Consider the following 13,063-nt stretch of genomic DNA (forward strand, 5'->3'; position numbering starts at 1 on the left):
ATGGAAGATATCCACGTGGATTCTGTAGTGTGCACATACAGTACCCATATTTAGAGAATTGTGTTTTACCATGTACTGCCTCTTTAAGACATTTACAGTAAACTGTTTAATTCTATTCCAGTTTCTCTGCACCTACACTACTTTAGTGGTCGTGTTTTTAGGACCGGGGAGGGCATACACAACTGAGGCCCCATGATAAGAGCTGAAGAGGTAAATTAAAGGGGTTATCCAGCGCTACAAAAACACGGCCACTTTCTTTCAGAGACTGCACCACTCTTGTCTCCACTTCAGGCGCGGTTTGCAATTAAGCTTCATTCACTTCAATGGAACTGAACAGCAAAACCCCGGCCAAGCTGGAGACAAGAGTGGGGCTGTCTCTGGAAGAAAGTGGCCATGTTTTTGTAGCACTGGATAACCCCTTTAACACCTGCCCTAGCTAAGGGAATGTGCACACCGAGGAATCTGCGTGGGTTACCCACTGTGAATTCCAAAGCTCGCTCCCGTTCGCATGTCTGCCTGTCCCATAGACTCCATTCCATGGTCAGGCAGATTCCGCCATCTGTCCGAAGTGGACAGCGGACCATAGAATGGAGTCTATGGCACAGGCGTAGACTGGACAGCTTTGGCACTGGCTGCAACCTCTCTACATGTGCGCCAGAACCTGAAATACCAGAGGGGACTTACTATATGTGCTGGAGTAACCGAGCTAAAATGTTTCTCTTGCAGATTCTGCAGAGAAGAGCCATGGCTTGGGCCAGATGGAAAAGAAAAACTGAGTGACTGTGATCAGAGAAAACAAAACGAGATTCACTGGATTTAAGTCACTGTCATCATTTCTATAATCTGCAGAGCACTGATATCTATTAATATATGGTCATTGTATATGGGGGATATTGTCTGTGTATAGTACAATTCAACAGGTTTCAACTAATAGCCTACATGAACATATCTATGTACACACACACACAGACACACACACCTCTGTATAGTTGCCTTGGGCAGCAGGGAGGCTTGATCACTCCTGGGAATGTCAATACAAAAAAATATTTGGAAAAATGTGATATACTGCATGATAGATACTAAATCATGGGACCCACAATACCTGGGCATGAGAACAACAAACAGAATGTCAAGTGATGGTATATTAATCAGCTTGGGCGTACCCAGAAGTAACTTATTCTGTGGTGATCCTTCCTCCTGCGCGTTCTGTATCACATGGTATGTATTACTAATGTATACTTACACTGCTTCATAGTTTTCTATAGTTTATGTATATTGCTTATTTCAGCACAATTAGAATTAATGAGTAAATCTTGTATAATATGAAAGTTATGCTATATGATAGAAAAATGTAAAGATCTAAATACAGTAACACCTCGGTTTTCGAACGCTTTGGAACTCAAACTGCTTGGTATTCGAACGAAAATTTACCCAGAAGTAGTGTTTGGAATTCGAACTTTGCTCGGTTTTCGAACGTTTTTGCGAGCGTGGATGGTGGGTTGTACCTGGCGAGTTAAGCAGTGGTGAGGCTCCACATACAGTACAGTGCCCCCCCCCCCCCCCCCGGCTCCATACTGGCAATCTGGTCCCCAGGGCCTGGCCGCTTCTGCGTCTGCGCAGGGACCCGGGTTGTGATGTGCAGGTCTGCTCAGCCAGTCAATGGCCGAGGCAGAACCCCAGGGAGCCAGGGAGGTGAGAGCATGTTATTTCCTTTATTGTCCCCAAGGTCTGCCTGGACTACACCTTTAAGGAACAATGCACATAATTTCCTTAGGCCTGCCAGTGTTCAAACTGTGACCGATCAGGAGAACGAGCAGGGATGCGTGCTGCTGTGAGAGCTAGATGGCCCCATGTTATGCAGCCGTCACATGACACAGAGCTGGGAGAGAAACTGACACCACATACGACCCTGTAGGTGAAAAAATAAAAGCGCTATAAGTCACAATAGGGCCATTTTAAATATGCCTATTTACCTATGATAGTAAAACGTTAGAAAACCTAGTAAACATGCATATCGCTGTGTTCAGACTGACCTAAAGAATAAAGAAAAAATGCCATTTTTACCGTAAAGTACGTAAACATGGAAGCCCCCCCAAATTTGCGGAATCACATTTTTTGACCCAAGTTCACCCCATTAATGATATTTTGGGGGTTCCGTCATTCATTTTATGGCAGATTGAAAGATGCCATTACAAAGTACACCTGTTCCTGAAAAAAACAAGCCCTTACATGGCCCTGTAGGTGGGTCTTAAAAGGCGAGGAGAAAAAAACAAAAACGCAAAATTGACAATTGCCCCGCTCCTTAAGGGGTTAATATGTATTTACTTTTCTTCTACAGACCAGTCATGGCTTTCTCAAAGAAATCCCTTTTGCTTGTGCTACTTGGATTGGTTTCCCTTTCCATCTGTGAAAAAGAGTAAGTGCTGTATTACTATGGTATTATTATTGAAACAATGAATTAAAGAGGTAGTTTGGCTATTAGGCTGCACTAATAAATAACAGTTATATGAAAATGTTTTTGCTACATGTTCTAAAGTGTCCCTGTCGTTATAACTTTTAAAATCTAAATCAACAGTAGATGTGAAGGAAGATGTAAAGGAAGTTTGCAATATATACCGTATTTTTCGCTTATAAGACGCACTTTTTTTCCTCCCAAAGTGGGAGGAAAATCTAAGTGCGTCTTATAAAGTGAAGACGGCTCCCAAGCAGGGCTGAGCACCGCATGGAAGCCGTCCCGCTGCCCCCTCTATTGCCGCTCACTATGCATATGCATAGTGAGCGGCTCTGAGCGATCCCCTCCGCCCGCCCAGCCTGCCCCTTCTATCGCCGCTCTGAAGCCCAGGAAAGTGCAATGAGCAGCACTTTCCTGGGCTCCTGATCGGCTGTCAGCTGAGCGGGTGGGCGGGCGGAGGGGGTCCCGGAACTCACCTGTCCGGCGGCCCCAGCAGCTCCTGTCTCCCGTCGGCCGTGCGCACTTCCGACATCCTCCGGGCACAGGCAGCGGGGTACAGAGACTGCCTGTGTCCTGGATGTGTTCTGCAGCCTTTATCATTCATGATAGAGGCTGCAGGACACTTCCGGCACAGGCAGCGTCTCTGTACCCCGCTGCCTGTGCCCGGAGGATGTCGGAAGTGCGCACGGCCGACGGGAGACAGGAGCTGCTGGGGCCGCCGGACAGGTGAGTTACTGGTTTGTTGTTTTAGGAGGGGGGGATGGCTGCTATGGGGGCACTGGCTACTATGGGGGGGGTCACTGGCTGCAATGGGGGCACTGGCCACTATGGGGGCACTGGGTACTAAGGGGGTCACTGGCTACTATGGGGGCACTGGGTACTAAGGGGGTCACTGGCTACTATGGGGGCACTGGGTACTAAGGGGGTCACTGGCTGCTATGGGGGGCACTGGCTACTATGGGGGTCACTAGCTGCTATGGGGGCACTGGGTACTAAGGGGGTCACTGGCTACTATGGGGGCACTGGCTACTATGGGGGCCACTGGCTGCTATGGGGGTCACTGGCTGCTATGGGGGACACTGGCTGCTATGGGGGACACTGGCTGCTATGGGGGTCACTGGGTACTAAGGGGGTCACTGGCTGCTATGGGGGTCACTGGCTGCTATGGGGGCACTGGGTACTATGGGGGCACTGGCTGCTATGGCGGTCACTGGCTGCTATGGCGGTCACTGGCTGCTATGGGGGTCACTGGCTGCTATGGCGGTCACTGGCTGCTATGGGGGTCACTGGCTGCTATGGGGGTCAATGGCTGCTATGGGGGTCAATGGCTGCTATGGGGGTCACTGGCTACTATGGCGGGCACTGGCTACTATGGGGGGCACTGGCTACTATGTGGGGCACTATATGGGGGATTGGCTACTATGTGGGACAATGTGACAATGAGCAAAATATTTTTTTTTCTATTTTTCTCCCCTAAAATCAGGGGTGCGTCTTATCAAAAGGCGCGTCCTATAAAGCGAAAAATACGGTATTTATTATTTTTGTTGTTATCATGCTGTAAAACAAAGCTGTACTTACCAGAAATCCAGGTCCAGTCTCCTGACGGCAGGAAATCCAACCAGTACAGAGAGTCGCGGCTCAATATGTCCACTAATCACATGACTGCCTTCTCTCTGTGGGCGCTCAGATGGCCTGGGATACACAGGACTTCCTGTTTTCTGAGGATAACAAAAAAAAAGAAAAAACATGACTGTAAATTGCCAACTTGCTTTATATCACATATACTGTAGATTTAGATTTTGAACGTTTTTAAAAAGTTTTAAAAAAAGACATAGCCCTACATAGTTCTTGGGAAAAGGATATACATGTTACCTTTCGTTTAGCTTTCCATTCTTCACTGTGCTCAACAAATGCTGATTTTCGCTACAGTAAAGCGCAGACAGATGAGAGACAGGGGCCTGACTACCAATGTAGCAGCCATAGTGACTGCTATGGGGCATGGGGGATCAGGGGGTCCAGCAGGGCGGGCCCAGGGCCATTTCTAGGGCCGGGCGAGCCAGGCCACCGCACGGGGCGCCCACAGCTATGGGGCGCCCAGCACCCGACAGTACCCGGCCCGCACCCCCGCATCCTCAGGGCTTGCCCGGGGATCAGGAATCTAAGTTCCAGATCCCCTGGGCAGAGCGACCTTTAGCTGTGCGTACGCATGCACAGCTAAAGGTAACAGTGCCGGGGCAGAAACTCGGGGTCTTCCTGTGCAGGTGACCTCTGTATGACAGGTGGCTGCCTGCACCGGAAGCCAGAAGAGAACGGACTCACCCAGAAAAGGACGGACTTACCCAGAAGAGGAGATGGAGGCAGCAGGGCGACAGGTGAGTAGCTAATGGGGGCTAGTAAGGAGGGGGTGGGGGGAACCCTGCACAGAGGGGGCCCGATAATCCTCTGCCCCCTCCCGTGATAAGCCCCTCCCCCTCCCGTGATAAGCCCCACCCCCAGCGCCAAAGTTTACAGGTAACCCAGATTTCCCAGCATCCTGTATGTCAGTGTAGCGGAGGTCACACAGCTTTCCCAGCATCCTGTATGTCAGTATAATGGAGGTCACACAGCTTTCCCAACATCCTGTATGTCAGTGTAGCGGAAGTCGCACAGCTTTCCCAGCATCCTGTATGTCAGTATAATGGAGGTCACACAGCTTTCCCAGCATCCTGTATGTCAGTGTAATGGAGGTCACCCAGCTCTCCCAGCATCCTGTATGTCAGTGTAGCAGAGGTCACACAGCTTTCCCAGCATCCTGTATGTCAGTGTATGATGGAGGTCACCCAGCTTTCCCAGCATCCTGTATGTCAGTGTATAATGGAGGTCACCCAGCTTTCCCAGCATCCTGTATGTCAGTGTAGCGGAGGTCACACAGCTCTCCCAGCATCCTGTATGTCAGAGTATAATGGAGGTCACCCAGCTTTCCCAGCATCCTGTATGTCAGTGTATAATGGAGGTCACACAGCTTTTCCAGGATCCTGTATGTCAGTGTATAATAGAGGGCACCCAGCTTTCCCAGCATCCTGTATGTCAGTGTATAATGGAAGTCTCACAGCTTCCAGCTGTTGTTTCTGCACCAAGCAGCAGAACCATATAGGTGGGAAAAGGGAAGGAAGTTTCTGGAAGTGCGGAGCCTGAGATGTTTGTCTGGCAGGTCTTTAGGAGATGAATTGTAGCTGCAAGAAACCGTCATGGAGGCCTGTGCTGGATGGAGAGGAAAAGGGAAAATGACCTCTGAGGTCAAAGAAGACGTCACCTGTAAGACCCTGTATGATGATTTTGTACTCAGTAGAACACTGCTCTATGCCCCAATACACTCACTGCTTCTTCCTAGTAACCCGAATCTTGATAAAAGCCCCCATTTCTTCCCCAGGACTGAACTGAGACAGGTGGTGGTGGTGGGCTTTTATCAAGATTCGCCCTGTTGCCAAAATGACCTAGAAACTGCCCTGGGCGGGCCACATGTTTAAAAGTTCCCCTGGAGCTTCCCTACATAAAAAGTGAGTGTGCATGTATATGTGTACACATGTCTATGATGTACATGTGTGTATCTACTGTATGTAGCATGCCTGCTTGTGTGTTTATCTACTGTAGGTATATGCGCACAAGTGTATCTATCGTGTGTATGTGCATTGTGTGTATAGTCCCTAATTTGACTGCTACCCTAGACCCCCCCCCCCTTAGTTTTTTCCTGTGACAATGCCCATTTAACCTGACACAACATGATCCCCTGCATAGTGACAAAGCAATTTATAGTTCCCACATTCCCTAACATAGCCAAAACCAAGGGTTGGTGTAACCCAAGGGTGTAGTAGTTTAGGGGGGAATGAGTCAAGACTCTAGATGACAAGGGCAGAGAAGGAGGATGGACACACTGGAAATGTGGGGCACAGGTGAGAAACATTTTCTGTATGTTTAGGGGGAAGAATTCTTCTCTGTACTTGCCCTTACGCAGTCCACCCTCTACATTATAATGTTCAGCAGCCATAGAGTAATCACTGTCACAGCTGCTGCAGCTCCTATTCAATCTCATCCGAGCTCCCGCCTGAGAAGCAAGCAGAAGCGCGGGCAGGTAACATATTAGCCAAGCACTGGTGGGTTAAAGGGAAACTCCAGGTAGAGGTTAAAAAAAATGAAACTTCTGCAGAAGCATAACGCATTACTTACCTGTCTATCCCAGTTTTGAAACTACCAAAAATCCATTTGTTTTGGGGGGTTTTGTTCTGTTTTGTGTTTTTGCACTTCCTGGTTTATCAGTTGTACACAGTACTACAGGTTCCAGAATGCATTGCTTTCCCTCAGCTGTTCATCACAGTCCTCCACCCTGCCTATTCCCCGCCCAAAGCTGTTGCAGAACATTAGGCTGTGTTCACACATTGCAGTTTTATTGTGTTACTGATTTATTTGCAGTAATTTATGATTTCATTGTGGTCGCACTCACACAGCACACAGTTACTACCTGTAACACCACACAGCGCGCTGTATTCTCTACCTGTAACACCACACAGCACGCTGTATTCTCTACCTGTAACACCACACAGCACGGTGTATTCTCTACCTGTAACACCACACAGCACGCTGTATTCTCTACCTGTAACACCACACAGCACGCTGTATTCTCTACCTGTAACACCACACAGCACGCTGTATTCTCTACCTGTAACACCACACTGCACGCTGTATTCTCTACCTGTAACACCACACAGCACGCTGTATTCTCTACCTGTAACACCACACAGCACGCTGTATTCTCTACCTGTAACACCACACAGCACACTGTATTCTCTACTTGTAACACCACACAGCACTGTATCCTCTACCCGTAACACCACACAGCACGCTGTATTCTCTACCTGTAACACCACATAGCACGCTGTATTCTCTACCTGTAACACCACGCAGCACTGTATTCTCTACCTGTAACACCACACAGTGTGCTGTATTCTCTACCTGTAACACCACACAGCACGCTGTATTCTCTACCTGTAACACCACACAGCACGCTGTATTCTCTACCTGTAACACCACACAGTGTGCTGTATTCTCTACCTGTAACACCACACTGCACGCTGTATTCTCTACCTGTAACACCACACAGCACACTATATTCTCTACCTGTAACACCACACAGCACGCTGTATTCTCTACCTGTAACACCACACGGCACGCTGTATTCTCTACCTGTAACACCACACAGCATGCTGTATTCTCTACCTGTAACACCACACAGCACGCTGTATTCTCTACCTGTAACACCACACAGCATGCTGTATTCTCTACCTGTAACACCACACAGCACACTGTATTCTCTACCTGTAACACCACAAAGCACGCTGTATTCTCTACCTGTAACACCACGCAGCACTGTATTCTCTACCTGTAACACCACAGCACGCTGTATTCTCTACCTGTAACACCACAAAGCACGCTGTATTCTCTACCTGTAACACCACACAGCACGCTGTATTCTCTACCTGTAACACCACACAGCACACTGTATTCTCTACCTGTAACACCACAGCACGCTGTATTCTCTACCTGTAACACCACACAGCACGCTGTATTCTCTACCTGTAACACCACACAGCACTGTATTCTCTACCTGTAACACCACACAGCACACTGTATTCTCTACCGGTAACACCACGCAGCACGCTGTATTCTCTACCTGTAACACCACACAGCACTGTATCCTCTACCCGTAACACCACACAGCACGCTGTATTCTCTACCTGTAACACCACATAGCACGCTGTATTATCTACCTGTAACACCACGCAGCACTGTATTCTCTACCTGTAACACCACACAGTGTGCTGTATTCTCTACCTGTAACACCACACAGCACGCTGTATTCTCTACCTGTAACACCACACAGCACGCTGTATTCTCTACCTGTAACACCACACAGCGCTGTATTCTCTACCTGTAACACCACACTGCACGCTGTATTCTCTACCTGTAACACCACGCAGCACGCTGTATTCTCTACCTGTAACACCACGCAGCACTGTATTCTCTACCTGTAACACCACACGGCACGCTGTATTCTCCACCTCTAACGCTAATATTGGAATAAAGTAAAGAACTTTTTGATTATTTTTTTTTAATTTCCACGCACATATTATGATCAAGCATCTGTTATCTTTGAAGTTGAGCCCCACAATAAGGCTCTGATCCTCTCTGCCGTTTATTATATTAACACACACTATGCTGGGAGATGTAGTCCTGTATTTTACCACACACTATGCTGGGAGATGTAGTTCTGTAAATTACCCCACACACCATGCTGGGAGATGTAGTCCTGTATATTACCACACACCATGCTGGGAGATGTAGTCCTGTATATTACCACACACCATGCTGGGAGATGTAGTCTTGTATTTTACCACACACCATGCTTGGAGATGTAGTCCTGTATATTACCACACACCATGCTGGGAGATGTAGTCCTGCATATTACACCACATACCATGCTGGAAGATGTAGTCCTGTATATTACCCCACACACCATACTGGAAGGTGTAGATGTGATCGGGGAGTGAGGGTGGTATTACATGGGCCGATGGGGGCCCAATAATACCTGTAAACGAGCGCCCATTTGCTAGATCGGCGCTTGTTTACTGTGCCTGTTACACGGCCCGATAATCGTTTAACAGGGGCTGCAAGGACATTGTTACCGAAGTCCTTGCAGCCCTTGCTTAAACTATATACTTTACCTATCCACGCTCCAGGGCTGCTCCTGGGGTCCGCTTCTCCCCTGGTCCCGTGCGCTCTAGCTTCAGAGCGGCCTGTCACCTGACAGGCCGCTCTGAAGCTAGAGCGCACGGGACACAGGGAGAAGTGGACCGCAGGAGCAGCCCTGGAGCGTGGATAGGTAATGTATATTGTCAGTCGCCGGCCGCGCACTGTTATAACGACAAATATAGGTTCTAACCTATATCAACGATCAGCCGATGATCGTTGTCATCGGCTGATCGTTGTATTTATTACACAGAGCTATATTCGGCCGAATCAGGACGATTCGGCTGATTATCGTTTCGTGTAATAGTACCCTAAGTCTTCAGCTCCAGGACCTGCACCCAGCTGCAGTCTCCCATCCTGCGGGAAGGGCGCTTCATGTCTGCACCTTAGGTCCTGTCTGCCTGTCTGTTGTGTGTGTCAGGGCCATCACTCCCCATCAACCCCTCCGCCCCCTCCTCCCCCAAGTGCCGGGCCCTGCTCCTGCTTTGCCTCTTCAACACCAACGCTGCACGATTAAGAACAGGCATAGAGAGGGGACTGGTGTGTGCAGCTGTCCCCCCTGCCCTCCCCTCGCTGCGCCCCTGGAATATGTATGTAGTGTGTAGAGTATGTGTGTTGTGTGTATCTATGTAATGTGTCTACTGTGTGTGTGTATATATCTATGTAATATGCCTATTGTGTTCGTGTATCTATGTAATGGGCCTATTGTGTGTATATATGCTTGCTCTGCACTGCTGTCAGCACTTTTAGCACTTTGGCTGTATAGAGCCTATACTGTCTATGCTGACTATCTACTTCCTGTTGGAATGACAAATAAGCCATACCTCCCAACTTTTGCAAAGAGCAAAGAGGGACATGTGCGCCGTGGTCCCTATAGCCACACCCCCATAGCAACCCTCCATAGCCACGCCCCTATAGTAACCCTCCATAGCCACTCCCCTACAGTCACCACATGCTGCTGACTGAATAGTGCCCTATATAGTATCCAATCCCCCATTATAGTGCCCCACATAGTATCCAATCCCCCACATAGTGCCCCACATAGTAGCCAATGCCCCCATATAGTGCCCCACATAGTAGCCTATGCCCCCATATAGTGCCCCACATAGTAGCCAATCCCCCCCCCATATATGCCCCACATAGTAGCCTATGCCCCCATATAGTGCCCCACATAGTAGCCAATCCCCCCATATAGTGCCCCACATAGTAGCCAATCCCCATATAGTGCCCCACATAGTAGCCAATCCCCATATAGTACCCCACATAGTAGCCAATCCCCCCATATAGTGCCCCACATAGTAGCCAATCCCTATATAGTGCCCTACATAGTAGCCAATCCCTCCATATAGTGCCCCACATAGTAGCCAATCCCCCATAGAGTGCCCCACATAGTAGCCAATGCCCCCATATAGTGCCCACATAGTAGCCAATGCCCCATATAGTGCCCACATAGTAGCCAATGCCCCCATATATGCCCCACATAGTAGCCAATCCCCCATATAGTGCCCACATAGTAGCCAATGCCCCCAAATATGCCCCACATAGTAGCCAATGCCCCCATATAGTGCCCCACATAGTAGCCAATGCCCCCCATATAGTGCCCCACATAGTAGCCAATGCCCCCAAATATGCCCCACATAGTAGCCAATGCCCCTCATAGTAGCCAATCCCCCATATAGTGCCCCACATAGTATCCAATGCCCCCATATAGTGCCCCACATATTATCCAATCCCCATATAGTGCCCCACATAGTAGCCTATGCCCACATATACTGCCCCACATAGTAGCCAATCCCCCATATAGTGCCCCCCATAGTAGCCAATCCCCCATATAGTGCCCCACATATTATCCAATCCCCATATAGTGCCCTCCATAGTAGCCAATCCCCCATATAGTGCCTCCCATTGTAGCCAATGCCCCCATATATGCCCCACATAGTAGCCAATGCCCCCATATAGCGCCCTACATAGTAGCCAATCCCCCCATATAGTAGCCAATCCCCCATATATAGCGCCCCACAGAGTAGCCAATCCCCCCATACAGTAGCCAATCCCCCCATATAGTGCTCCACAGAGTAGCCAATCCCCCCATTTGTGTGGCTGCAGGTCACTTCCGGTACAGTCAGTGTCTCTTTACCCCACTGCCCGCCCCGGAGGATGACTGGAGTGCGCGCTCTGCCGGGAGAGGAGCTGCTGGGGCCGGCGGACAGGTGAGTTACTGGTTTATTGTTTTTTTAGCTGGGGCCACATATAATGCGGGACACGGGGGGCTGTTCCGGGACCGCGGGACTGTCCCGCGGAATCCGGGACAGTTGGGAGGTATGCATAAGCAGATGTTATTAAATCGCAGACAACGGAGCAGAGCGAGTGCCTTGGGAAGTTGCAGCTGCGGCAGAGCAGGATAGGTAAGTATACATTACCGTCATGTCCCCCGCAGCCCCAGGAGCATGATTAATTATGCTTTTTTTACCAGGCAACTCTTTAATTGTAGATCTATGATGCAAGATGCCATTGTGGTAAAATAGTATCAGTATCCAATAGTAATAAGGTCCTGCACTATGGATCTACAATAAAGCTGTGAACTTTAAATGGGCACTGTCACTTTAAAAAAACATTTGACATGTTGTAGAGACACTCAGACTCTGACTGATCACCAGAACGAGTAGAGAGAAGTGTGCGCTAAATGTCTTCTCTCCCTCCTCTGTGCCACGTGACAGAAACAGACTTCAATGTTCTCTCCCTGCCTGTTCTAGTGATCCGACCTGAGTTCACAGTCCTTTTTGTTGCGTTTTTTACACAGTTTTTATGCTATTCACTGCAATTGCACAATTTGAGGAAAATAGTGGAAGAATCGCTGCAAAAATGCATCAAAAATGCCATATGTGAACACAGCCTAAAGGGATTGTTCAAAATGATATACATGATTTTTTTTTTTTTTCCGAAACAGAAGCACTCATCCAAAAATATCTCCTTTTTTATACACCATATAATCCTGGACAACTATATCAGGTTTTTTTTCAGGAGAATAGAAAGAATTGTTTTATTGACAGTGTAGAAACAATTACCATAATGTTTCATTAAATATTTATATTACCTTTGAACACAGGAGAAGAGAGGAAGAGGAAGAAGAAAATGAGGAGGAAGAGGAAGAAGAGGAAGAGGAAGAAAGGTCAGCGGAAGATGAAAGTGAGGAGGAAGAGGAATAAGAGGAAGAAAGGTCAGCGGAAGATGAAAGTGAGGAGGAAGAGGAAGAAGAGGAAGAGGAAGAAAGGTCAGCGGAAGATGAAAGTGAGGAGGAAGAGGAAGAAGAGTAAGAAAGGTCAAGTGATAAACGGCCTATGTGGTGTTGTTAAAAAAACGCCATGTTTTATCTCTAAGGAGCACAATTATTATTAGTTGTGCCAGATATAATAAAGCATATTATTTACCTGATATAATGGTCTTTTTTTAATGAATGATCAATATATGCCAGGTCTAATCCTGTTAGAAATAAGTTACTGTTACTGGCTAGATCTAGTGGTCTTGGTGCTGAGACCAATCAAAGCTTCTACCATGTCCATGTGATAAAGTTTTTTAAACTACAGTAGTGCTTTCTGCATTCATTTCAATCAGGGAAGATGGCCTGCTATAATGTATAGCAGGCCATCTCTGCTTGTTGGTACGGGGGGTGGTTAACCCCCCTGTGCCGACGATCGCTGCTATTGGCTGGTCAATTGAGATCATCGGTGACCCGGAAAGCAATGGCGATTGTGCTGTCCGAGACAGCACCAATCGCCATTAGTGTCCCTCACGATCGCCGTGATGGGCCGGACAGTACCGGCTGGCCCATCA

At 48.2% G+C, this 13,063-nt stretch overlaps 1 long non-coding RNA gene across 1 annotated transcript; it reads left to right on the plus strand.

Annotated features, from left to right (window-relative positions):
- Positions 1-1,095: 1,095 nt before the first annotated feature.
- LOC138767876 (uncharacterized) lies at positions 1,096-12,659 on the plus strand. The gene is made up of 3 exons (XR_011358868.1): positions 1,096-1,218; positions 2,339-2,416; positions 12,339-12,659. It is a non-coding gene; the product is annotated as an uncharacterized lncRNA (long non-coding RNA).
- Positions 12,660-13,063: the final 404 nt, after the last annotated feature.

Source organism: Dendropsophus ebraccatus, chromosome 11 (assembly GCF_027789765.1).
Source record: "Dendropsophus ebraccatus isolate aDenEbr1 chromosome 11, aDenEbr1.pat, whole genome shotgun sequence".
Taxonomy (NCBI): Eukaryota; Metazoa; Chordata; class Amphibia; order Anura; family Hylidae; genus Dendropsophus; species Dendropsophus ebraccatus.